This window comes from Rhinoderma darwinii (genome assembly GCF_050947455.1).
Source record: "Rhinoderma darwinii isolate aRhiDar2 chromosome 2 unlocalized genomic scaffold, aRhiDar2.hap1 SUPER_2_unloc_55, whole genome shotgun sequence".
NCBI lineage: Eukaryota > Metazoa > Chordata > Amphibia > Anura > Rhinodermatidae > Rhinoderma > Rhinoderma darwinii.
The window spans coordinates 24662-42422 of record NW_027461724.1 but is presented as its reverse complement, the minus strand read 5'-3'; the positions used below and the strand labels follow the sequence as shown (position 1 = coordinate 42422).

The following is a 17761-nucleotide window of genomic DNA, read 5'->3' as shown; positions in this document are numbered from 1 at the left end:
GGACTATGGATTAAGGCTTTTAATGTCAATGGCCATTCTAAGCTGAATGTGCCTGCTCTCGTCAGATCGCAGAAGTTACACAGCTTAAAGCCTCGCTAGTACCAGTGTGGGAGACTGTCTGGGAATCCGTGGTGCGGTTGAATTTTTATTATGTCGTTTAGATTTTGTTTCACAATCGATTATAAAGGACTATGGATTAAAGCATTTAATGTCAATGGCCATTCTAAGCTGAATGTCCCCGCTCTCGTCAGATCGCAGAAGTTACACTGCTTAAGGCCTCGCTAGTACCAGTGTGGGAGACTGTCTGGGAATCCGTGGTGCGGTTGACTTTTTATTATGTCGTTTAGATTTTGTTTCACAATAGATTAAATAGGACTATGGATTAAAGCATTTAACGACAATGGCCATTCTAAGCTGAATGTACCTGCTCTCGTCAGAACGCAGAAGTTACACAGCTTAAGGCCTCGCTAGTACCAGTGTGGGAGACTGTCTGGGAATCCGTGGTGTGGTTGAATTTTTATTATGTCGTTTAGATTTTGTTTCACAATCGATTAAAAAGGACTATGGATTAAAGCATTTAATGTCAATGGCCATTCTAGGCTGAATGTCCCTGCTCTCGTCAGATCGCAGAAGTTACACAGCTTAAGGCCTCGCTAGTACCAGTGTGGGAGACTGTCTGGGAATCCGTGGTGTGGTTGACTTTTTATTATGTCGTTTAGATTTTGTTTCACAATCGATTAAAAAGGACTATGGATTAAAGCATTTAATGTCAATGGCCATTCTAAGCTGAATGTCCCTGCTCTCGTCAGATCGCAGAAGTTACACAGCTTAAGGTCTCGCTAGTACCAGTGTGGGAGACTGTCTGGGAATCCGTGGTGCGGTTGACTTTTTATTATGTCGTTTAGATTTTGTTTCACAATCGATTAAAAAGGACTATGGATTAAAGCATTTAATGTCATTGGCCATTCTAAGCTGAATGTGCCTGCTCTCGTCAGATCGCAGAAGTTACACAGCTTAAGGCCTCGCTAGTACCAGTGTGGGAGACTGTCTGGGAATCCGTGGTGCGGTTGACTTTTTATTATGTCGTTTAGATTTTGTTTCACAATCGATTAAATAGGACTATGGATTAAGGCTTTTAATGTCAATGGCCATTCTAAGCTGAATGTGCCTGCTCTCGTCAGATCGCAGAAGTTACACAGCTTAAGGCCTCGCTAGTACACGTGTTTCGGAGACTGTCTGGGAATCCGTGGTGCGGTTGAATTTTTATTATGTCGTTTAGATTTTGTTTCACAATCGATTAAAAAGGACTATGGATTAAAGCATTTAATGTCAATGGCCATTCTAAGCTGAATGTCCCCGCTCTCGTCAGATCGCAGAAGTTACACAGCTTAAAGGCATGGTGTTCGCAGAAAAACATGTTTTTTTTAAAAAAATTAAACATTTAGTGTGTGGGTGATTAAACATGGTTCAAATTTTTTTTATTTTTTTCACGAGTCAGGAAATAGTCAGGAAATATTATAAATTAATTCTAATTTATAATACTACCCATTTTTGGTCACTAGATGGAGCTAGTTCCCAAAATTGCAGCATTGCAACATTGGGTTAAAAGCCCTCGCTCTAGTGAGCTCTCAGCATCCCCCCCTCCTTTATCCTGGCTAGTGCCGGGATAAACGAGGGGTTTGAAAGGTTTAACCTCCTACACTGTGTGTCGCCATTTTTTGAGGTAACCCACAGTGTAGTAGGTTTACATACAGTAGTAAACACACACAAACACTAACATACATTGAAATGTCTTACCTGCTCCTGCCGCCGCGGCTCCCTCCGGCCCGTCCGCTCCCTTTGCTGCCGCTGTTCCATGTGCACAAGTCCGGAAGCCGCGACCGGAAGTAGTAATATTACAGTCCGGCCGCGACTTCCGGTCCACAGGAAAATGGCGCCGGACGGCGCCAATTTCGAATAGGACTGTGTGGGAGCGGCGCATGCGCAGTTCCCACACAGACGCCGTACACGGACGTGAATGGGACGGGAGCCGTTCACAGTCCCTATGGGACTGTGGCTGCCGTACTCCATGTCTGTGTGTGTCGTTAATCGACACACACAGAAATGGAACAAAAAATGGCAGCCCCCATAGGGAAGAAAAAGTGTAAAAATAATAAAAAGTAAAACACAAACACACAAATGAATAAAAACGTTTTTATTAAAGCACTAACATCTTTAACATATAAAAAAAATTATTTGCCATGACACTGTTCCTTTAAGGCCTCGCTAGTACCAGTGTGGGAGACTGTCTGGGAATCCGTGGTGCGGCTGACTTTTTATTATGTCGTTTAGATTTAGTTTCACAATAGATTAAATAGGACTATGGATTAAAGCATTTATCGACAATGGCCATTCTAAGCTGAATGTACCTGCTCTCGTCAGAACGCAGAAGTTACACAGCTTAAGGCCTCGCTAGTACCAGTGTGGGAGACTGTCTGGGAATCCGTGGTGCGGTTGACTTTTTATTATGTCGTTTAGATTTTGTTTCACAATAGATTAAATAGGACTATGGATTAAAGCATTTAACGTCAATAGCCATTCTAAGCTGAATGTGCCTGCTCTCATCAGAACGCAGAAGTTACACAGCTTAAGGCCTCACTAGTACCAGTGTGGGAGACTGTCTGGGAATCCGTGGTGTGGTTGAATTTTTATTATGTCGTTTAGATTTTGTTTCACAATCGATTAAAAAGGACTATGGATTAAAGCCTTTAATGTCAATGGCCATTCTAGGCTGAATGTCCCTGCTCTCGTCAGATCGCAGAAGTTACACAGCTTAAGGCCTCGCTAGTACCAGTGTGGGAGACTGTCTGGGAATCCGTGGTGTGCTTGACTTTTTATTATGTCGTTTAGATTTTGTTTCACAATCGATTAAAAAGGACTATGGATTAAAGCATTTAATGTCAATGGCCATTCTAAGCTGAATGTGCCTGCTCTCGTCATATCGCAGAAGTTACACAGCTTAAGGCCTCGCTAGTACCAGTGTGGGAGACTGTCTGGGAATCCGTGGTGCGGTTGAATTTTTATTATGTCGTTTAGATTTTGTTTCACAATCGATTAAAAAGGACTATGGATTAAAGCATTTAATGTCAATGGCCATTCTAAGCTGAATGTGCCTGCTCTCGTCAGATCGCAGAAGTTACACAGCTTAAGTCCTCGCTAGTACCAGTGTGGGAGACTGTCTGGGAATCTGTGGTGCGGTGGACTTTTTATTATGTCGTTTAGATTTTGTTTCACAATAGATTAAATAGGACTATGGATTAAAGCATTTAACGTCAATGGCCATTCTAAGCAGAATGTGCCTGCTCTCGTCAGAACGCAGAAGTTACACAGCTTAAGGCCTCGCTAGTACCAGTGTGGGAGACTGTCTGGTAATCCGTGGTGCGGTTGACTTTTTATTATGTTGTTTAGATTTTGTTTCACAATAGATTAAATAGGACTATGGATTAAGGCTTTTAATGTCAATGGCCATTCTAAGCTGAATGTGCCTGCTCTCGTTAGATCGCAGAAGTTACACAGCTTAACGCCTCGCTAGTACCAGTGTGGGAGACTGTCTGGGAATCCGTGGTGCGGTTGACTTTTTATTATGTCGTTTAGATTTTGTTTCACAATCGATTAAAAAGGACTATGGATTAAAGCATTTAATGTCAATGGCCATTCTAAGCTGAATGTCCCTGCTCTCGTCAGATCGCAGAAGTTACACAGCTTAAGGCCTCGCTAGTACCAGTGTGGGAGACTGTCTGGGAATCCGTGGTGCGGTTGACTTTTTATTATGTCGTTTAGATTTTGTTTCACAATAGATTAAATAGGACTATGGATTAAAGCATTTAACCTCAATGGCCATTCTTAGCTGAATTTGCCTGCTCTCGTCAGATCGCAGAAGTTACACAGCTTAAGGCCTCGCTAGTACCAGTGTGGGAGACTGTATGGGAATCCGTGGTGCGGTTGACTTTTTATTATGTCGTTTAGATTTTGTTTCACAATAGATTAAATAGGACTATGGATTAAAGCATTTAACCTCAATGGCCATTCTAAGCTGAATTTGCCTGCTCTCGTCAGATCGCAGAAGTTACACAGCTTAAGGCCTCGCTAGTACCAGTGTGGGAGACTGTATGGGAATCCGTGGTGCGGTTGAATTTTTATTATGTCGTTTAGATTTTGTTTCACAATCGATTAAAAAGGACTATGGATTAACACATTTAATGTCAATGGCCATTCTAAGCAGAATGTGCCTGCTCTCGTCAGATCGCAGAAGTTACACAGCTTAAGGCCTCGCTAGTACCAGTGTGGGAGACTGTCTGGGAATCCGTGGTGCGGTTGACTTTTTATTATGTCGTTTAGATTTTGTTTCACAATCGATTAAAAAGGACTATGGATTAAAGCATTTAATGTCAATGGCCATTCTAAGCTGAATGTGCCTGCTCTCGTTAGATCGCAGAAGTTACACAGCTTAACGCCTCGCTAGTACCAGTGTGGGAGACTGTCTGGGAATCCGTGGTGCGGTTGACTTTTTATTATGTCGTTTAGATTTTGTTTCACAATCGATTAAAAAGGACTATGGATTAAAGCATTTAATGTCAATGGCCATTCTAAGCTGAATGTCCCTGCTCTCGTCAGATCGCAGAAGTTACACAGCTTAAGGCCTCGCTAGTACCAGTGTGGGAGACTGTCTGGGAATCCGTGGTGCGGTTGACTTTTTATTATGTCGTTTAGATTTTGTTTCACAATCGATTAAAAAGGACTATGGATTAAAGCATTTAATGTCAATGGCCATTCTAAACTGAATGTGCCTGCTCTCGTTAGATCGCAGAAGTTACACAGCTTAACGCCTCGCTAGTACCAGTGTGGGAGACTGTCTGGGAATCCGTGGTGCGGTTGACTTTTTATTATGTCGTTTAGATTTTGTTTCACAATAGATTAAATAGGACTATGGATTAAAGCATTTAACGTCAATGGCCATTCTAAGCTGAATGTGCCTGCTCTCGTCAGATCGCAGAAGATACACAGCTTAAGGCCTCGCTAGTACCATTGAGGGAGACTGTCTGGGAATTCGTGGTGCGGTTGAATTTTTATTATGTCGTTTAGATTTTGTTTCACAATCGATTAAAAAGCACTATGGATTAAAGCATTTAATGTCAATGGCCATTCTAAGCTGAATGTCCCTGCTCTCGTCAGATCGCAGAAGTTACACAGCTTAAGGCCTCGCTAGTACCAGTGTGGGAGACTGTCTGGGAATCCGTGGTGCGGTTGACTATTTATTATGTTGGTTAGATTTTGTTTCACAATAGATTAAATAGGACTATGGATTAAAGCATTTAACGTCAATGGCCATTCTAAGCTGAATGTGCCTGCTCTCGTCAGAACGCAGAAGTTACACAGCTTAAGGCCTCGCTAGTAACAGTGTGGGAGACTGTCTGGGAATCCGTGGTGCGGTTGAATTTTTATTATGTTGTTTAGATTTTATTTCACAATCGATAAAAAAGGACTATGGATTAAAGCATTTAATGTCAATGGCCATTCTAAGCTGAATGTGCCTGCTCTCGTTAGATCGCAGAAGTTACACAGCTTAACACCTCGCTAGTACCAGTGTGGGAGACTGTCTGGGAATCCGTGGTGCGGTTGAATTTTTATTATGTCGTTTAGATTTTGTTTCACAATCGATTAAAAAGGACTATGGATTAAAGCATTTAATGTCAATGGCCATTCTAAGCTGAATGTCCCTGCTCTCGTCAGATCGCAGAAGTTACACAGCTTAAGGCCTCGCTAATACCAGTGTGGGAGACTGTCAGGGAATCCGTGGTGCGGTTGACTTTTTATTATGTCGTTTAGATTTTGTTTCACAATCGATTAAAAAGGACTATGGATTAAAGCATTTAATGTCAATGGCCTTTCTAAGCTGAATGTTCCTGCTCTCGTCAGATCACAGAAGTTACACAGCTTAAGGCCTCGCTAGCACCAGTGTGGGAGACTGTCTGGGAATCCGTGGTGCGGTTGACTTTTTATTATGTCGTTTAGATTTTGTTTCACAATCGATTAAAAAGGACTATGGATTAAAGCATTTAATGTCAATGGCCATTCTAAGCTGTATGTTCCTGCTCTCGTCAGATCACAGAAGTTACACAGCTTAAGGCCTCGCTAGCACCAGTGTGGGAGACTGTCTGGGAATCCGTGGTGCGGTTGCCTTTTTATTATGTCGTTTAGATTTTGTTTCACAATCGATTAAAAAGGACTATGGATTAAAGCATTTAATGTCAATGGCCATTCTAAGCTGAATGTGCCTGCCCTCGTCAGATCGCAGAAGTTACACAGCTTAAGGCCTCGCTAGTACCAGTGTGGGAGGCTGTCTGGGAATCCGTGGTGCGGTTGACTTTTTATTATGTCGTTTAGATTTTGTTTCACAATAGATTAAATAGGACTATGGATTAAAGCATTTAACGTCAATGGCCATTCTAAGCTGAATGTGCCTGCTCTCGTCAGAACGCAGAAGTTACACAGCTTAAGGCCTCGCTAGTACCAGTGTGGGAGACTGTCTGGGAATCCGTGGTGCGGTTGACTTTTTATTATGTCGTTTAGATTTTGTTTCACAATAGATTAAATAGGACTATGGATTAAGGCTTTTAATGTCAATGGCCATTCTAAGCTGAATGTGCCTGCTCTCGACAGATCGCAGAAGTTACACAGCTTAAGGCCTCGCTAGTACCAGTGTGGGAGACTGTCTGAGAATCCGTGGTGCGGTTGACTTTTTATTATGTCGTTTAGATTTTGTTTCACAATCGATTAAAAAGGACTATGGATTAAAGCATTTAATGTCAATGGCCATTCTAAGCTGAATGTGCCTGCCCTCGTCAGATCGCAGAAGTTACACAGCTTAACGCCTCGCTAGTACCAGTGTGGGAGACTGTCTGGGAATCCGTGGTGCGGTTGACTTTTTATTATGTCGTTTAGATTTTGTTTCACAATAGATTAAATAGGACTATGGATTAAGGCTTTTAATGTCAATGGCCATTCTAAGCTGAATGTACCTGCTCTCGTCAGATCGCAGAAGTTACACAGCTTAAGGCCTCGCTAGTACCAGTGTGGGAGACTGTCTGGGAATCCGTGGTGCGGTTGACATTTTATTATGTCGTTTAGATTTTGTTTCACAATCGATTAAAAAGGACTATGGATAAAGCATTTAATGTCAATGGCCATTCTAAGCTGAATGTCCCTGCTCTCGTCAGATCGCAGAAGTTACACAGCTTAAGGCCTCGCTAATACCATTGTGGGAGACTGTCAGGGAATCCGTGGTGCTGTTGACTTTTTATTATGTCGTTTAGATTTTGTTTCACAATCGATTAAAAAGGACTATGGATTAAAGCATTTAACGTCAATGGCCATTCTAAGCTGAATGTGCCTGCTCTCGTCAGATCGCAGAAGTTACACAGCTTAAGGCCTCGCTAGTACCAGTGTGGGAGACTGTCTGGGAATCCATGGTGCGGTTGACTTTTTATTATGTCGTTTAGATTTTGTTTCACAATCGATTAAAAAGGACTATGGATTAAAGCATTTAATATCAATGGCCATTCTAAGCTGAATGTCCCTGCTCTCGTCAGATCGCAGAAGTTACAAAGCTTAACGCCTCGCTAGTACCAGTGTGGGAGACTGTCTGGGAATCCGTGGTGCGGTTGCATTTTTATTATGTCGTTTCGATTTTGTTTCACAATAGATTAAATAGGACTATGGATTAAAGCATTTAACGTCAATGGCCATTCTAAGCTGAATGTGCCTGCTCTCGTCAGATCGCAGAAGTTACCCAGCTTAAGGCCTCGCTAGTACCAGTGTGGGAGACTGTCTGGGAATCCGTGGTGCGGTTAACTTTTTATTATGTCGTTTAGATTTTGTTTCACAATCGATTAAAAAGGACTATGGATTAAAGCATTTAATGTCAATGGCCATTCTAAGCTGAATGTGCCTGCTCTCGTCAGATCGCAGAAGTTACACAGCTTAAGGCCTCGCTAGTACCAGTGTGGTAGACTGTCTGGGAATCCGTGGTGCGGTTGACTTTCTATTATGTCGTTTAGATTTTGTTTCACAATCGATTAAAAAGGACTATGGATTAAAGCATTTAATGTCAATGGCCATTGTAAGCTGAATGTACCTGCTCTCGTCAGATCGCAGAAGTTACACAGCTTAAGGCCTCGCTAGTACCAGTGTGGGAGACTGTCTGGGAATCCGTGGTGCTGTTGACTTTTTATTATGTCGTTTAGATTTTGTTTCACAATAGATTAAATAGGACTATGGATTAAAGCATTTAACGTCAATGGCCATTCTAAGCTGTATGTTCCTGCTCTCGTCAGAACGCAGAAGTTACACAGCTTAAGGCCTCGCTAGTACCAGTGTGGGAGACTGTCTGGGAATCCGTGGTGTGGTTGACTTTTTATTATGTCGTTTAGATTTTGTTTCACAATCGATTAAAAAGGACTATGGATTAAAGCATTTAATGTCAATGGCCATTCTAAGCGGAATGTCCCTGCTCTCGTCAGATCGCAGAAGTTACACAGCTTAAGGCTTCGCTAGTACCAGTGTGTGAGACTGTCTGGGAATCCGTGGTGCGGTTGACTTTTTATTATGTTGTTTAGATTTTGTTTCACAATAGATTAAATAGGACTATGGATTAAGACTTTTAATGTCAATGGCCATTCTAAGCTGAATGCGCCTGCTCTCGTCAGATCGCAGAAGTTACACAGCTTAAGGCCTCGCTAGTAACAGTGTGGGAGACTGTCTGGGAATCCGTGGTGCGGTTGACTTTTTATTATGTCGTTTACATTTTGTTTCACAATAGATTAAATAGGACTATGGATTAAAGCATTTAACCTCAATGGCCATTCTAAGCTGAATGTGCCTGCTCTCGTCAGACCGCAGAAGTTACACAGCTTAAGGCCTCGCTAGTACCAGTGTGGGAGACTGTCTGGGAATCCGTGGTGCGGTTGACTTTTTATTATGTCGTTTAGATTTTGTTTCACAATCGATTAAAAAGGACTATGGATTAAAGCGTTTAATGTTAATGGCAATTCTAAGCTGAATGTGCCTGCTCTCGTTAGATCGCAGAAGTTACACAGCTTAACGCCTCACTAGTACCAGTGTGGGAGACTGTCTGGGAATCCGTGGTGTGGTTGACTTTTTATTATGTCGTTAAGATTTAGTTTCACAATAGATTAAATAGCACTATGGATTAAAGCATTTAACGTCAATGGCCATTCTAATCTGAATGTGCTTGCTCTCGTCAGATCGCAGAAGTTACACAGCTTAAGTTCTCGCTAGTACCAGTGTGGGAGACTGTCTGGGAATCCATGGTGCGGTTGAATTTTTATTATGTCGTTTAGATTTTGTTTCACAATCGATTAAAAAGGACTATGGATTAAAGCATTTAATGTCAATGGCCATTCTAAGCTGAATGTCCCTGCTCTCGTCAGATCGCAGAAGTTACACAGTTTAAGGCCTCGCTAGTACCAGTGTGGGAGACTGTCTGGGAATCCGTGGTGCGGTTGTCTTTTTATTATGTCGTTTAGATTTTGTTTCACAATCGATTAAAAAGGACTATGTATTAAAGCATTTATTGTCAATGGCCATTCTAAGCTGAATGTGCCTGCTCTCGTCAGATCGCAGAAGTTACACAGCTTAAGGCCTTGCTAGTACCAGTGTGGGAGACTGTCTGGGAATCCGTGGTGCGGTTGACTTTTTATTATGTCGTTTAGATTTTGTTTCACAATCAATTAAAAAGGACTATGGATTAAAGCATTTAATGTCAATGGCCATTCTAAGCTGAATGTGCCTGCTCTCGTCAGATCGCAGAAGTTACACAGCTTAACGCCTCGCTAGTACCAGTGTGGGAGACTGTCTGGGAATCCGGGGTGTGGTTGACTTTTTATTATGTCGTTTAGATTTTGTTTCACAATAGATTAAATAGGATTTTGGATTAAAGCATTTAACGTCAATGGCCATTCTAAGCTGAATGTGCCTGCTCTCGTCAGATCGCAGAAGTTACACAGCTTAAGGCCTCGCTAGTACCAGTGTGGGAGACTGTCTGGGAATCCGTGGAGCGGTTGAATTTTTATTATGTCGTTTAGATTTTGTTTCACAATCGATTAAAAAGGACTATGGATTAAAGCATTTAATGTCAATGGCCATTCTAAGCTGAATGTCCCTGCTCTCGTCAGATCACAGAAGTTACACAGCTTAAGGCCTCGCTAGTACCAGTGTGGGAGACTGTCTGGGAATCCGTGGTGCGGTTGACTTTTTATTATGTCGTTTAGATTTTGTTTCACAATCGATTAAAGAGGACTATGGATTAAAGCATTTAATGTCAATGGCCATTCTAAGCTGAATGTCCCTGCTCTCATCAGATCGCAGAAGTTACACAGCTTAAGGCCTCGCTAGTACCAGTGTGGGAGACTGTCTGGGAATTCGTGGTGCGGTTGACTTTTTATTATGTCGTTTAGATTTTGTTTCACAATCGATTAAAAAGGACTATGGATTAAAGCATTTAATGTCAATGGCCATTCTAAGCTGAATGTGCCTGCTCTCGTTAGATCGCAGAAGTTACACAGCTTAACGCCTCGCTAGTACCAGCGTGGGAGACTGTCTGGGAATCCGTGGTGCGGTTGACTTTTTATTATGTCGTTTAGATTTTGTTTCACAATCGATTAAAAAGGACTATGAATTAAAACATTTAATGTCAATGGCCATTCTAAGCTGAATGTGCCTGCTCTCGTCAGATCGCAGAAGTTAGACAGCTTAAAGCCTCGTTAGTACCAGTGTGGGAGACTGTCTGGGAATCCGTGGTGCTGTTGAATTTTTATTATGTCGTTTAGATTTTGTTTCACAATCGATTAAAAAGGACTATGGATTAAAGCATTTAATGTCAATGGCAATTCTAAGCTGAATGTGCCTGCTCTCGTCAGATCGCAGAAGTTACACAGCTTAAGTCCTTGCTAGTACCAGTGTGGGAGACTGTCTGGGAATCCGTGGTGTGGTTGACTTTTTATTATGTTGTTTAGATTTTGTTTCACAATAGATTAAATAGGACTATGGATTAAGGCTTTTAATGTCAATGGCCATTCTAAGCTGAATGTGCCTGCTCTCGTCAGATCGCAGAAGTTACACAGCTTAAGGCCTCGCTAGTACCAGTGTGGGAGACTGTCTGGGAATCCGTGGTGCGGTTGACTTTTTATTATGTCGTTTAGATTTTGTTTCACAATCGATTAAAAAGGACTATGGATTAAAGAATTTAATGTCAATGGCCATTCTAAGCTGAATGTCCCTGCTCTCGTCAGATCGCAGAAGTTACACAGCTTAAGGCCTCGCTAGTACCAGTGTGGGAGATTGTCTGGGAATCCGTGGTGCGGTTGACTTTTTATTATGTCGTTTAGATTTTGTTTCACAATCGATTAAAAAGGACTATGGATTAAAGCATTTAATGTCAATGGCCATTCTAAGCTGAATGTGCCTGCTCTCGTCAGATCGCAGAAGTTACACAGCTTAAGGCCTCGCTAGTACCAGTGTGGGAGACTGTCTGGGAATCCGTGGTGCGGTTGACTTATTATTATGTCGTTTAGATTTTGTTTCACAATCGATTAAAAAGGACTATGGATTAAAGCATTTAATGTCAATGGCCATTCTAAGCTGAATGTGCCTGCTCTCGTCAGATCGCAGAAGTTACACAGCTTAAGGCCTCGCTAGTACCAGTGTGGGAGACTGTCTGGGAATCCGTGGTGCGGTTGACTTTTTATTATGTCGTTTAGATTTTGTTTCACAATAGATTAAATAGGACTATGGATTAAAGCATTTAACGACAATGGCCATTCTAAGCTGAATGTGCCTTCTCTCGTCAGAACGCAGAAGTTACACAGCTTAAGGCCTCGCTAGTACCAGTGTGGGAGACTGTCTGGGAATCCGTGGTGCGGTTGAATTTTTATTATGTCGTTTAGATTTTGTTTCACAATCGATTAAAAAGGACTATGGATTAAAGCATTTAATGTCAATGGCCATTCTAAGCTGAATGTCCCTGCTCTCGTCAGATCGCAGAAGTTACACAGCTTAAGGCCTCGCTAGTACCAGTGTGGGAGACTGTCTGCGAATCCATGGTGCGGTTGACTTTTTATTATGTTGTTTAGATTTTGTTTCACAATAGATTAAATAGGACTATGAATTAAGGCTTTTAATGTCAATGGCCATTCTAAGCTGAATGTTCCTGCTCTCGTCAGATCGCAGAAGTTATACAGCTTAAGGCCTCGCTAGTACCAGTGTGGGAGACTGTCTGGGAATCCGTGGTGCGGTTGAATTTTTATTATGTCGTTTAGATTTTGTTTCACAATCGATTAAAAAGGACTATGGATTAAAGCATTTAATGTCAATGGCCATTCTAAGCTGAATGTCCCTGCTCTCGTCAGATCGCAGAAGTTACACAGCTTAAGGCCTCGCTAGTACCAGTGTGGGAGACTGTCTGGGAATCCGTGGTGCGGTTGACTTTTTATTATGTCGTTTAGATTTTGTTTCACAATCGATTAAAAAGGACTATGGATTAAAGCATTTAATGTCAATGGCCATTCTAAGCTGAATGTTTCTGCTCTCGTCAGATCGCAGAAGTTACACAGCTTAAGGCCTCGCTAGTACCAGTGTGGGAGACTGTCTGGGAATCCGTGGTGCGGTTGACCTTTTATTATGTTGTTTAGATTTTGTTTCACAATAGATTAAATAGGACTATGGATTAAGGCTTTTAATGTCAATGGCCATTCTAAGCTGAATGTGCCTGCTCTCGTCAGATCGCAGAAGTTATACAGCTTAAGGCCTCGCTAGTACCAGTGTGGGAGACTGTCTGGGAATCCGTGGTGCGCTTGACTTTTTATTATGTCGTTTAGATTTTGTTTCACAATCGATTAAAAAGGACTATGGATTAAAACATTTAACGTCAATGGCCATTCTAAGCTGAATGTGCCTGCTCTCGTCAGAATGCAGAAGTTACACAGCTTAAGCCCTCGCTAGTAACAGTGTGGGAGACTGTCTGGGAATCCGTGGTGCGGTTGAATTTTTATTATGTCGTTTAGATTTTATTTCACAATCGATAAAAAAGGACTATGGATTAAAGCATTTAATGTCAATGGCCATTCTAAGCTGAATGTCCCTGCTCTCGTCAGATCGCAGAAGTTACACAGCTTAAGGCCTCGCTAGTATCAGTGTGGGAGACTGTCTGGGAATCCGTGGTGCGGTTGACTTTTTATTATGTTGTTTAGATTTTGTTTCACAATAGATTAAATAGGACTATGGATTAAGGCTTAAGGCTTTTAATTTTAATGGCCATTCAAAGCTGAATGTGCCTGCTCTCGTTAGATCGCAGAAGTTACACAGCTTAACACCTCGCTAGTACCAGTGTGGGAGACTGTCTGGGAATCCGTGGTGCGGTTGACTTTTTATTATGTTGTTTAGATTTTGTTTCACAATAGATTAAATAGGACTATGGATTAAGGCTTAAGGCTTTTAATTTTAATGGCCATTCAAAGCTGAATGTGCCTGCTCTCGTTAGATCGCAGAAGTTACACAGCTTAAGGCCTCGCTAGTACCAGTGTGGGAGACTGTCTGGGAATCCGTGGTGTGGTTGACTTTTTATTATGTCGTTTAGATTTTGTTTCACAATCGATTAAAAAGGACTATGGATTAAAGCATTTAATGTCAATGGCCATTCTAAGCTGAATGTGCCTGCTCTCGTCAGATCGCAGAAATTACACAGCTTAAGGCCTCGCTAGTACCAGTGTGGGAGACTGTCTGGGAATCCGTGGTGCGGTTGACTTTTTATTATGTCGTTTTGATTTTGTTTCACAATCGATTAAAAAGGACTATGGATTAAAGCATTTAATGTCAATGGCCATTCTAAGCTGAATGTACCTGCTCTCGTCAGATCGCAGAAGTTACACAGCTTAAGGCCTCGCTAGTACCAGTGTGGGAGACTGTCTGGGAATCCGTGGTGCGGTTGACTTTTTATTATGTTGTTTAGATTTTGTTTCACAATAGATTAAATAGGACTATGGATTAAAGAATTTAACGTCAATGGCCATTCTAAGCTGAATGTGCCTGCTCTCGTCAGAACGCAGAAGTTACACAGCTTAAGGCCTCGCTAGTACCAGTGTGGGAGACTTTCTGGAAATCCGTGGTGCGGTTGAATTTTTATTATGTCGTTTAGATTTTGTTTCACAATCGATTAAAAAGGACTATGGATTAAAGCATTTTATGTCAATGGCCATTCTAAGCTGAATGTCTCTGCTCTCGTCAGATCGCAGAAGTTACACAGCTTAAGACCTCGCTAGTACCAGTGTGTGAGACTGTCTGGGATTCTGTGGTGCGGTTGACTTTTTATTATGTTGTTTAGATTTTGTTTCACAATAGATTAAATAGGACTATGGATTAAGGCTTTTAAAGTCAATGGCCATTCTAAGCTGAATGTGCCTGCTCTCGTCAGATCGCAGAAGTTACACAGCTTAAGGCCTCGCTAGTACCAGTGTGGGAGACTGTCTGGGAATCCGTGGTGCGGTTGACTTTTTATTATGTCGCTTAGATTTTTTTTCCCAATCGATTAAAAAGGACTATGGATTAAAGCATTTAACGTCAATGGCCATTCTAAGCTGAATGTGCCTGCTCTCGTCAGATCGCAGAAGTTACACAGCTTAAGGCCTCGCTAGTACCAGCGTGGGAGACTGTCTCGGAATCCGTGGTGCGGTTGACTTTTTATTATGTCGTTTAGATTTTGTTTCACAATCGATTAAAAAGGACTATGGATTAAAGCATTTAATGTCAATGGCCATACTAAGCTGAATGTCCCTGTTCTCGTCAGATTGCAGAAGTTACACAGCTTAAGGCCTCGTTAGTACCGGTGTGGGAGACTGTCTGGGAATCCGTGGTGCGGTTGACTTTTTATTGTGTCGTTTAGGTTTTGTTTCACAATCGATTAAAAAGGACTATGGATTAAAGCATTTAATGTCAATGGCCATTCTAAGCTGAATGTGCCTGCTTTCGTCAGATCGCTGAAGTTACACAGCTTAAGGCCTCGCTAGTACCAGTGTGGGAGACTGTCTGGGAATCCGTGGTGCGGTTGACTTTTTATTATGTCGTTTAGATTTTGTTTCACAATCGATTAAAAAGGACTATGGATTAAAGCATTTAATGTCAATGGCCATTCTAAGCTGAATGTGCCTGCTCTCGTCAGATTGCAGAAGTTACACAGCTTAAGGTCTCGCTAGTACCAGTGTGGGAGACTGTCTGGGAATCCGTGGTGCAGTTGCCTTTTTATTATGTCGTTTAGATTTTGTTTCACAATCGATTAAAAAGGACTATGGATTAAAGCATTTAATGTCAATGGCGATTATAAGCTGAATGTGCCTGCTCTCGTCAGATCACAGAAGATACACAGCTTAAGGCCTCGCTAGTACCAGTGTGGGAGACTGTCTGGGAATCCGTGGTGCGGTTGCCTTTTTATTATGTCGTTTAGATTTTGTTTCACAATCGATTAAAAAGGACTATGGATTAAAGCATTTAATGTCAATGGCCATTCTAAGCTGAATGTGCCTGCTCTCGTCAGATCGCAGAAGTTACACAGCTTAAGGCCTCGCTATTACCAGTGTGGGAGACTGTCTGGGAATCCGTGGTGTGGTTGACTTTTTATTATGTCGTTTAGATTTTGTTTCACAATCGATTAAAAAGAACTATGGATTAAAGCATTTAATGTCAATGGCCTTTCTAAACTGAATGTGCCTGCTCTCGTTAGATCGCAGAAGTTACACAGCTTAACGCCTCGCTAGTACCAGTCTGGGAATCCGTGGTGCGGTTGACTTTTTATTATGTCGTTTAGATTTTGTTTCACAATAGATTAAATAGGACTATGGATTAAAGCATTTAACGTCAATGGCCATTCTAAGCTGTATGTTCCTGCTCTCGTCAGAACGCAGAAGTTACACAGCTTAAGGCCTCGCTAGTACCAGTGTGGGAGACTGTCTGGGAATCCGTGGTGTGGTTGACTTTTTATTATGTCGTTTAGATTTTGTTTCACAATCGATTAAAAAGGACTATGGATTAAAGCATTTAATGTCAATGGCCATTCTAAGCGGAATGTCCCTGCTCTCGTCAGATCGCAGAAGTTACACAGCTTAAGGCCTCGCTAGTACCAGTGTGTGAGACTGTCTGGGAATCCGTGGTGCGGTTGACTTTTTATTATGTTGTTTAGATTTTGTTTCACAATAGATTAAATAGGACTATGGATTAAGACTTTTAATGTCAATGGCCATTCTAAGCTGAATGTGCCTGCTCTCGTCAGATCGCAGAAGTTACACAGCTTAAGGCCTCGCTAGTAACAGTGTGGGAGACTGTCTGGGAATCCGTGGTGCGGTTGACTTTTTATTATGTCGTTTACATTTTGTTTCACAATTGATTAAATAGGACTATGGATTAAAGCATTTAACCTCAATGGCCATTCTAAGCTGAATGTGCCTGCTCTCGTCAGACCGCAGAAGTTACACAGCTTAAGGCCTCGCTAGTACCAGTGTGGGAGACTGTCTGGGAATCCGTGGTGCGGTTGACTTTTTATTATGTCGTTTAGATTTTGTTTCACAATCGATTAAAAAGGACTATGGATTAAAGCGTTTAATGTTAATGGCAATTCTAAGCTGAATGTGCCTGCTCTCGTTAGATCGCAGAAGTTACACAGCTTAACGCCTCACTAGTACCAGTGTGGGAGACTGTCTGGGAATCCGTGGTGTGGTTGACTTTTTATTATGTCGTTAAGATTTAGTTTCACAATAGATTAAATAGCACTATGGATTAAAGCATTTAACGTCAATGGCCATTCTAATCTGAATGTGCTTGCTCTCGTCCGATCGCAGAAGTTACACAGCTTAAGGCCTCGCTAGTACCAGTGTGGGAGACTGTCTGGGAATCCATGGTGCGGTTGAATTTTTATTATGTCGTTTAGATTTTGTTTCACAATCGATTAAAAAGGACTATGGATTAAAGCATTTAATGTCAATGGCCATTCTAAGCTGAATGTCCCTGCTCTCGTCAGATCGCAGAAGTTACACAGTTTAAGGCCTCGCTAGTACCAGTGTGGGAGACTGTCTGGGAATCCGTGGTGCGGTTGTCTTTTTATTATGTCGTTTAGATTTTGTTTCACAATCGATTAAAAAGGACTATGTATTAAAGCATTTATTGTCAATGGCCATTCTAAGCTGAATGTGCCTGCTCTCGTCAGATCGCAGAAGTTACACAGCTTAAGGCCTTGCTAGTACCAGTGTGGGAGACTGTCTGGGAATCCGTGGTGCGGTTGACTTTTTATTATGTCGTTTAGATTTTGTTTCACAATCAATTAAAAAGGACTATGGATTAAAGCATTTAATGTCAATGGCCATTCTAAGCTGAATGTGCCTGCTCTCGTCAGATCGCAGAAGTTACACAGCTTAAGGCCTTGCTAGTACCAGTGTGGGAGACTGTCTGGGAATCCGTGGTGCGGTTGACTTTTTATTATGTCGTTTAGATTTTGTTTCACAATAGATTAAATAGGACGATGGATTAAAGCATTTAACGTCAATGGCCATTCTAAGCTGAATGTGCCTGCTCTCGTCAGAACGCAGAAGTTACACAGCTTAAGGCCTCGCTAGTACCAGTGTTGGAGACTGTCTGGGAATCCGTGGTGCGGTAGAATTTTTATTAT

The 17761-nt window shown here is 41.8% G+C and overlaps 73 pseudogenes; all 73 read left to right on the top strand.

Moving 5' to 3' along the window:
• Positions 1–24: 24 nt before the first annotated feature.
• On the top strand, positions 25–143 carry LOC142678932 (5S ribosomal RNA; annotated as a pseudogene).
• A 67-nt stretch (positions 144–210) lies between these two features.
• LOC142678899 (5S ribosomal RNA) lies at positions 211–329 on the top strand (annotated as a pseudogene).
• Positions 330–396: 67 nt separating this feature from the next.
• LOC142678425 (5S ribosomal RNA) lies at positions 397–515 on the top strand (annotated as a pseudogene).
• Positions 516–582: 67 nt separating this feature from the next.
• On the top strand, positions 583–701 carry LOC142678362 (5S ribosomal RNA; annotated as a pseudogene).
• Positions 702–768: 67 nt separating this feature from the next.
• LOC142678272 (5S ribosomal RNA) lies at positions 769–887 on the top strand (annotated as a pseudogene).
• Positions 888–954: 67 nt separating this feature from the next.
• LOC142677871 (5S ribosomal RNA) lies at positions 955–1073 on the top strand (annotated as a pseudogene).
• Positions 1074–2380: 1307 nt separating this feature from the next.
• Positions 2381–2499, top strand: LOC142677872 (5S ribosomal RNA; annotated as a pseudogene).
• Positions 2500–2566: 67 nt separating this feature from the next.
• LOC142678275 (5S ribosomal RNA) lies at positions 2567–2685 on the top strand (annotated as a pseudogene).
• A 67-nt stretch (positions 2686–2752) lies between these two features.
• On the top strand, positions 2753–2871 carry LOC142678994 (5S ribosomal RNA; annotated as a pseudogene).
• Positions 2872–2938: 67 nt separating this feature from the next.
• LOC142679274 (5S ribosomal RNA) lies at positions 2939–3057 on the top strand (annotated as a pseudogene).
• A 67-nt stretch (positions 3058–3124) lies between these two features.
• On the top strand, positions 3125–3243 carry LOC142678934 (5S ribosomal RNA; annotated as a pseudogene).
• A 67-nt stretch (positions 3244–3310) lies between these two features.
• Positions 3311–3429, top strand: LOC142678880 (5S ribosomal RNA; annotated as a pseudogene).
• A 67-nt stretch (positions 3430–3496) lies between these two features.
• On the top strand, positions 3497–3615 carry LOC142678778 (5S ribosomal RNA; annotated as a pseudogene).
• A 67-nt stretch (positions 3616–3682) lies between these two features.
• Positions 3683–3801, top strand: LOC142679875 (5S ribosomal RNA; annotated as a pseudogene).
• Positions 3802–3868: 67 nt separating this feature from the next.
• On the top strand, positions 3869–3987 carry LOC142678878 (5S ribosomal RNA; annotated as a pseudogene).
• Positions 3988–4054: 67 nt separating this feature from the next.
• Positions 4055–4173, top strand: LOC142678656 (5S ribosomal RNA; annotated as a pseudogene).
• A 67-nt stretch (positions 4174–4240) lies between these two features.
• On the top strand, positions 4241–4359 carry LOC142678049 (5S ribosomal RNA; annotated as a pseudogene).
• A 67-nt stretch (positions 4360–4426) lies between these two features.
• LOC142678777 (5S ribosomal RNA) lies at positions 4427–4545 on the top strand (annotated as a pseudogene).
• Positions 4546–4612: 67 nt separating this feature from the next.
• LOC142679874 (5S ribosomal RNA) lies at positions 4613–4731 on the top strand (annotated as a pseudogene).
• A 67-nt stretch (positions 4732–4798) lies between these two features.
• LOC142679235 (5S ribosomal RNA) lies at positions 4799–4917 on the top strand (annotated as a pseudogene).
• A 67-nt stretch (positions 4918–4984) lies between these two features.
• LOC142679149 (5S ribosomal RNA) lies at positions 4985–5103 on the top strand (annotated as a pseudogene).
• Positions 5104–5170: 67 nt separating this feature from the next.
• LOC142679873 (5S ribosomal RNA) lies at positions 5171–5289 on the top strand (annotated as a pseudogene).
• Positions 5290–5356: 67 nt separating this feature from the next.
• Positions 5357–5475, top strand: LOC142678770 (5S ribosomal RNA; annotated as a pseudogene).
• A 253-nt stretch (positions 5476–5728) lies between these two features.
• LOC142678833 (5S ribosomal RNA) lies at positions 5729–5847 on the top strand (annotated as a pseudogene).
• Positions 5848–6286: 439 nt separating this feature from the next.
• LOC142678653 (5S ribosomal RNA) lies at positions 6287–6405 on the top strand (annotated as a pseudogene).
• Positions 6406–6472: 67 nt separating this feature from the next.
• LOC142679794 (5S ribosomal RNA) lies at positions 6473–6591 on the top strand (annotated as a pseudogene).
• Positions 6592–6658: 67 nt separating this feature from the next.
• LOC142678722 (5S ribosomal RNA) lies at positions 6659–6777 on the top strand (annotated as a pseudogene).
• A 67-nt stretch (positions 6778–6844) lies between these two features.
• LOC142679171 (5S ribosomal RNA) lies at positions 6845–6963 on the top strand (annotated as a pseudogene).
• Positions 6964–7030: 67 nt separating this feature from the next.
• LOC142680002 (5S ribosomal RNA) lies at positions 7031–7149 on the top strand (annotated as a pseudogene).
• A 66-nt stretch (positions 7150–7215) lies between these two features.
• On the top strand, positions 7216–7334 carry LOC142678224 (5S ribosomal RNA; annotated as a pseudogene).
• Positions 7335–7401: 67 nt separating this feature from the next.
• LOC142678189 (5S ribosomal RNA) lies at positions 7402–7520 on the top strand (annotated as a pseudogene).
• Positions 7521–7773: 253 nt separating this feature from the next.
• Positions 7774–7892, top strand: LOC142678392 (5S ribosomal RNA; annotated as a pseudogene).
• A 67-nt stretch (positions 7893–7959) lies between these two features.
• On the top strand, positions 7960–8078 carry LOC142677846 (5S ribosomal RNA; annotated as a pseudogene).
• A 67-nt stretch (positions 8079–8145) lies between these two features.
• LOC142677848 (5S ribosomal RNA) lies at positions 8146–8264 on the top strand (annotated as a pseudogene).
• A 67-nt stretch (positions 8265–8331) lies between these two features.
• On the top strand, positions 8332–8450 carry LOC142677696 (5S ribosomal RNA; annotated as a pseudogene).
• A 253-nt stretch (positions 8451–8703) lies between these two features.
• LOC142677811 (5S ribosomal RNA) lies at positions 8704–8822 on the top strand (annotated as a pseudogene).
• Positions 8823–8889: 67 nt separating this feature from the next.
• LOC142678396 (5S ribosomal RNA) lies at positions 8890–9008 on the top strand (annotated as a pseudogene).
• A 439-nt stretch (positions 9009–9447) lies between these two features.
• On the top strand, positions 9448–9566 carry LOC142678398 (5S ribosomal RNA; annotated as a pseudogene).
• Positions 9567–9633: 67 nt separating this feature from the next.
• LOC142680038 (5S ribosomal RNA) lies at positions 9634–9752 on the top strand (annotated as a pseudogene).
• A 67-nt stretch (positions 9753–9819) lies between these two features.
• Positions 9820–9938, top strand: LOC142679044 (5S ribosomal RNA; annotated as a pseudogene).
• Positions 9939–10005: 67 nt separating this feature from the next.
• On the top strand, positions 10006–10124 carry LOC142678661 (5S ribosomal RNA; annotated as a pseudogene).
• A 67-nt stretch (positions 10125–10191) lies between these two features.
• LOC142678378 (5S ribosomal RNA) lies at positions 10192–10310 on the top strand (annotated as a pseudogene).
• A 67-nt stretch (positions 10311–10377) lies between these two features.
• LOC142677824 (5S ribosomal RNA) lies at positions 10378–10496 on the top strand (annotated as a pseudogene).
• A 67-nt stretch (positions 10497–10563) lies between these two features.
• On the top strand, positions 10564–10682 carry LOC142678806 (5S ribosomal RNA; annotated as a pseudogene).
• A 67-nt stretch (positions 10683–10749) lies between these two features.
• On the top strand, positions 10750–10868 carry LOC142677968 (5S ribosomal RNA; annotated as a pseudogene).
• Positions 10869–10935: 67 nt separating this feature from the next.
• LOC142679188 (5S ribosomal RNA) lies at positions 10936–11054 on the top strand (annotated as a pseudogene).
• A 67-nt stretch (positions 11055–11121) lies between these two features.
• Positions 11122–11240, top strand: LOC142678528 (5S ribosomal RNA; annotated as a pseudogene).
• Positions 11241–11307: 67 nt separating this feature from the next.
• On the top strand, positions 11308–11426 carry LOC142678217 (5S ribosomal RNA; annotated as a pseudogene).
• A 67-nt stretch (positions 11427–11493) lies between these two features.
• LOC142678516 (5S ribosomal RNA) lies at positions 11494–11612 on the top strand (annotated as a pseudogene).
• A 67-nt stretch (positions 11613–11679) lies between these two features.
• Positions 11680–11798, top strand: LOC142678504 (5S ribosomal RNA; annotated as a pseudogene).
• Positions 11799–12051: 253 nt separating this feature from the next.
• On the top strand, positions 12052–12170 carry LOC142679045 (5S ribosomal RNA; annotated as a pseudogene).
• A 67-nt stretch (positions 12171–12237) lies between these two features.
• Positions 12238–12356, top strand: LOC142678047 (5S ribosomal RNA; annotated as a pseudogene).
• Positions 12357–12423: 67 nt separating this feature from the next.
• LOC142679871 (5S ribosomal RNA) lies at positions 12424–12542 on the top strand (annotated as a pseudogene).
• A 67-nt stretch (positions 12543–12609) lies between these two features.
• LOC142677823 (5S ribosomal RNA) lies at positions 12610–12728 on the top strand (annotated as a pseudogene).
• Positions 12729–12795: 67 nt separating this feature from the next.
• On the top strand, positions 12796–12914 carry LOC142678140 (5S ribosomal RNA; annotated as a pseudogene).
• A 253-nt stretch (positions 12915–13167) lies between these two features.
• Positions 13168–13286, top strand: LOC142678257 (5S ribosomal RNA; annotated as a pseudogene).
• Positions 13287–13739: 453 nt separating this feature from the next.
• On the top strand, positions 13740–13858 carry LOC142677923 (5S ribosomal RNA; annotated as a pseudogene).
• Positions 13859–13925: 67 nt separating this feature from the next.
• Positions 13926–14044, top strand: LOC142679114 (5S ribosomal RNA; annotated as a pseudogene).
• A 67-nt stretch (positions 14045–14111) lies between these two features.
• On the top strand, positions 14112–14230 carry LOC142678469 (5S ribosomal RNA; annotated as a pseudogene).
• Positions 14231–14483: 253 nt separating this feature from the next.
• LOC142678491 (5S ribosomal RNA) lies at positions 14484–14602 on the top strand (annotated as a pseudogene).
• Positions 14603–14669: 67 nt separating this feature from the next.
• Positions 14670–14788, top strand: LOC142677908 (5S ribosomal RNA; annotated as a pseudogene).
• Positions 14789–14855: 67 nt separating this feature from the next.
• LOC142677960 (5S ribosomal RNA) lies at positions 14856–14974 on the top strand (annotated as a pseudogene).
• Positions 14975–15041: 67 nt separating this feature from the next.
• LOC142678534 (5S ribosomal RNA) lies at positions 15042–15160 on the top strand (annotated as a pseudogene).
• A 67-nt stretch (positions 15161–15227) lies between these two features.
• LOC142679066 (5S ribosomal RNA) lies at positions 15228–15346 on the top strand (annotated as a pseudogene).
• A 253-nt stretch (positions 15347–15599) lies between these two features.
• On the top strand, positions 15600–15718 carry LOC142678703 (5S ribosomal RNA; annotated as a pseudogene).
• Positions 15719–15959: 241 nt separating this feature from the next.
• Positions 15960–16078, top strand: LOC142677695 (5S ribosomal RNA; annotated as a pseudogene).
• Positions 16079–16145: 67 nt separating this feature from the next.
• LOC142679282 (5S ribosomal RNA) lies at positions 16146–16264 on the top strand (annotated as a pseudogene).
• A 67-nt stretch (positions 16265–16331) lies between these two features.
• Positions 16332–16450, top strand: LOC142678363 (5S ribosomal RNA; annotated as a pseudogene).
• Positions 16451–16517: 67 nt separating this feature from the next.
• LOC142678395 (5S ribosomal RNA) lies at positions 16518–16636 on the top strand (annotated as a pseudogene).
• Positions 16637–17075: 439 nt separating this feature from the next.
• On the top strand, positions 17076–17194 carry LOC142678397 (5S ribosomal RNA; annotated as a pseudogene).
• A 67-nt stretch (positions 17195–17261) lies between these two features.
• Positions 17262–17380, top strand: LOC142680035 (5S ribosomal RNA; annotated as a pseudogene).
• Positions 17381–17447: 67 nt separating this feature from the next.
• On the top strand, positions 17448–17566 carry LOC142680036 (5S ribosomal RNA; annotated as a pseudogene).
• A 67-nt stretch (positions 17567–17633) lies between these two features.
• Positions 17634–17752, top strand: LOC142678606 (5S ribosomal RNA; annotated as a pseudogene).
• The last annotated feature ends 9 nt before the right edge of the window (positions 17753–17761 follow it).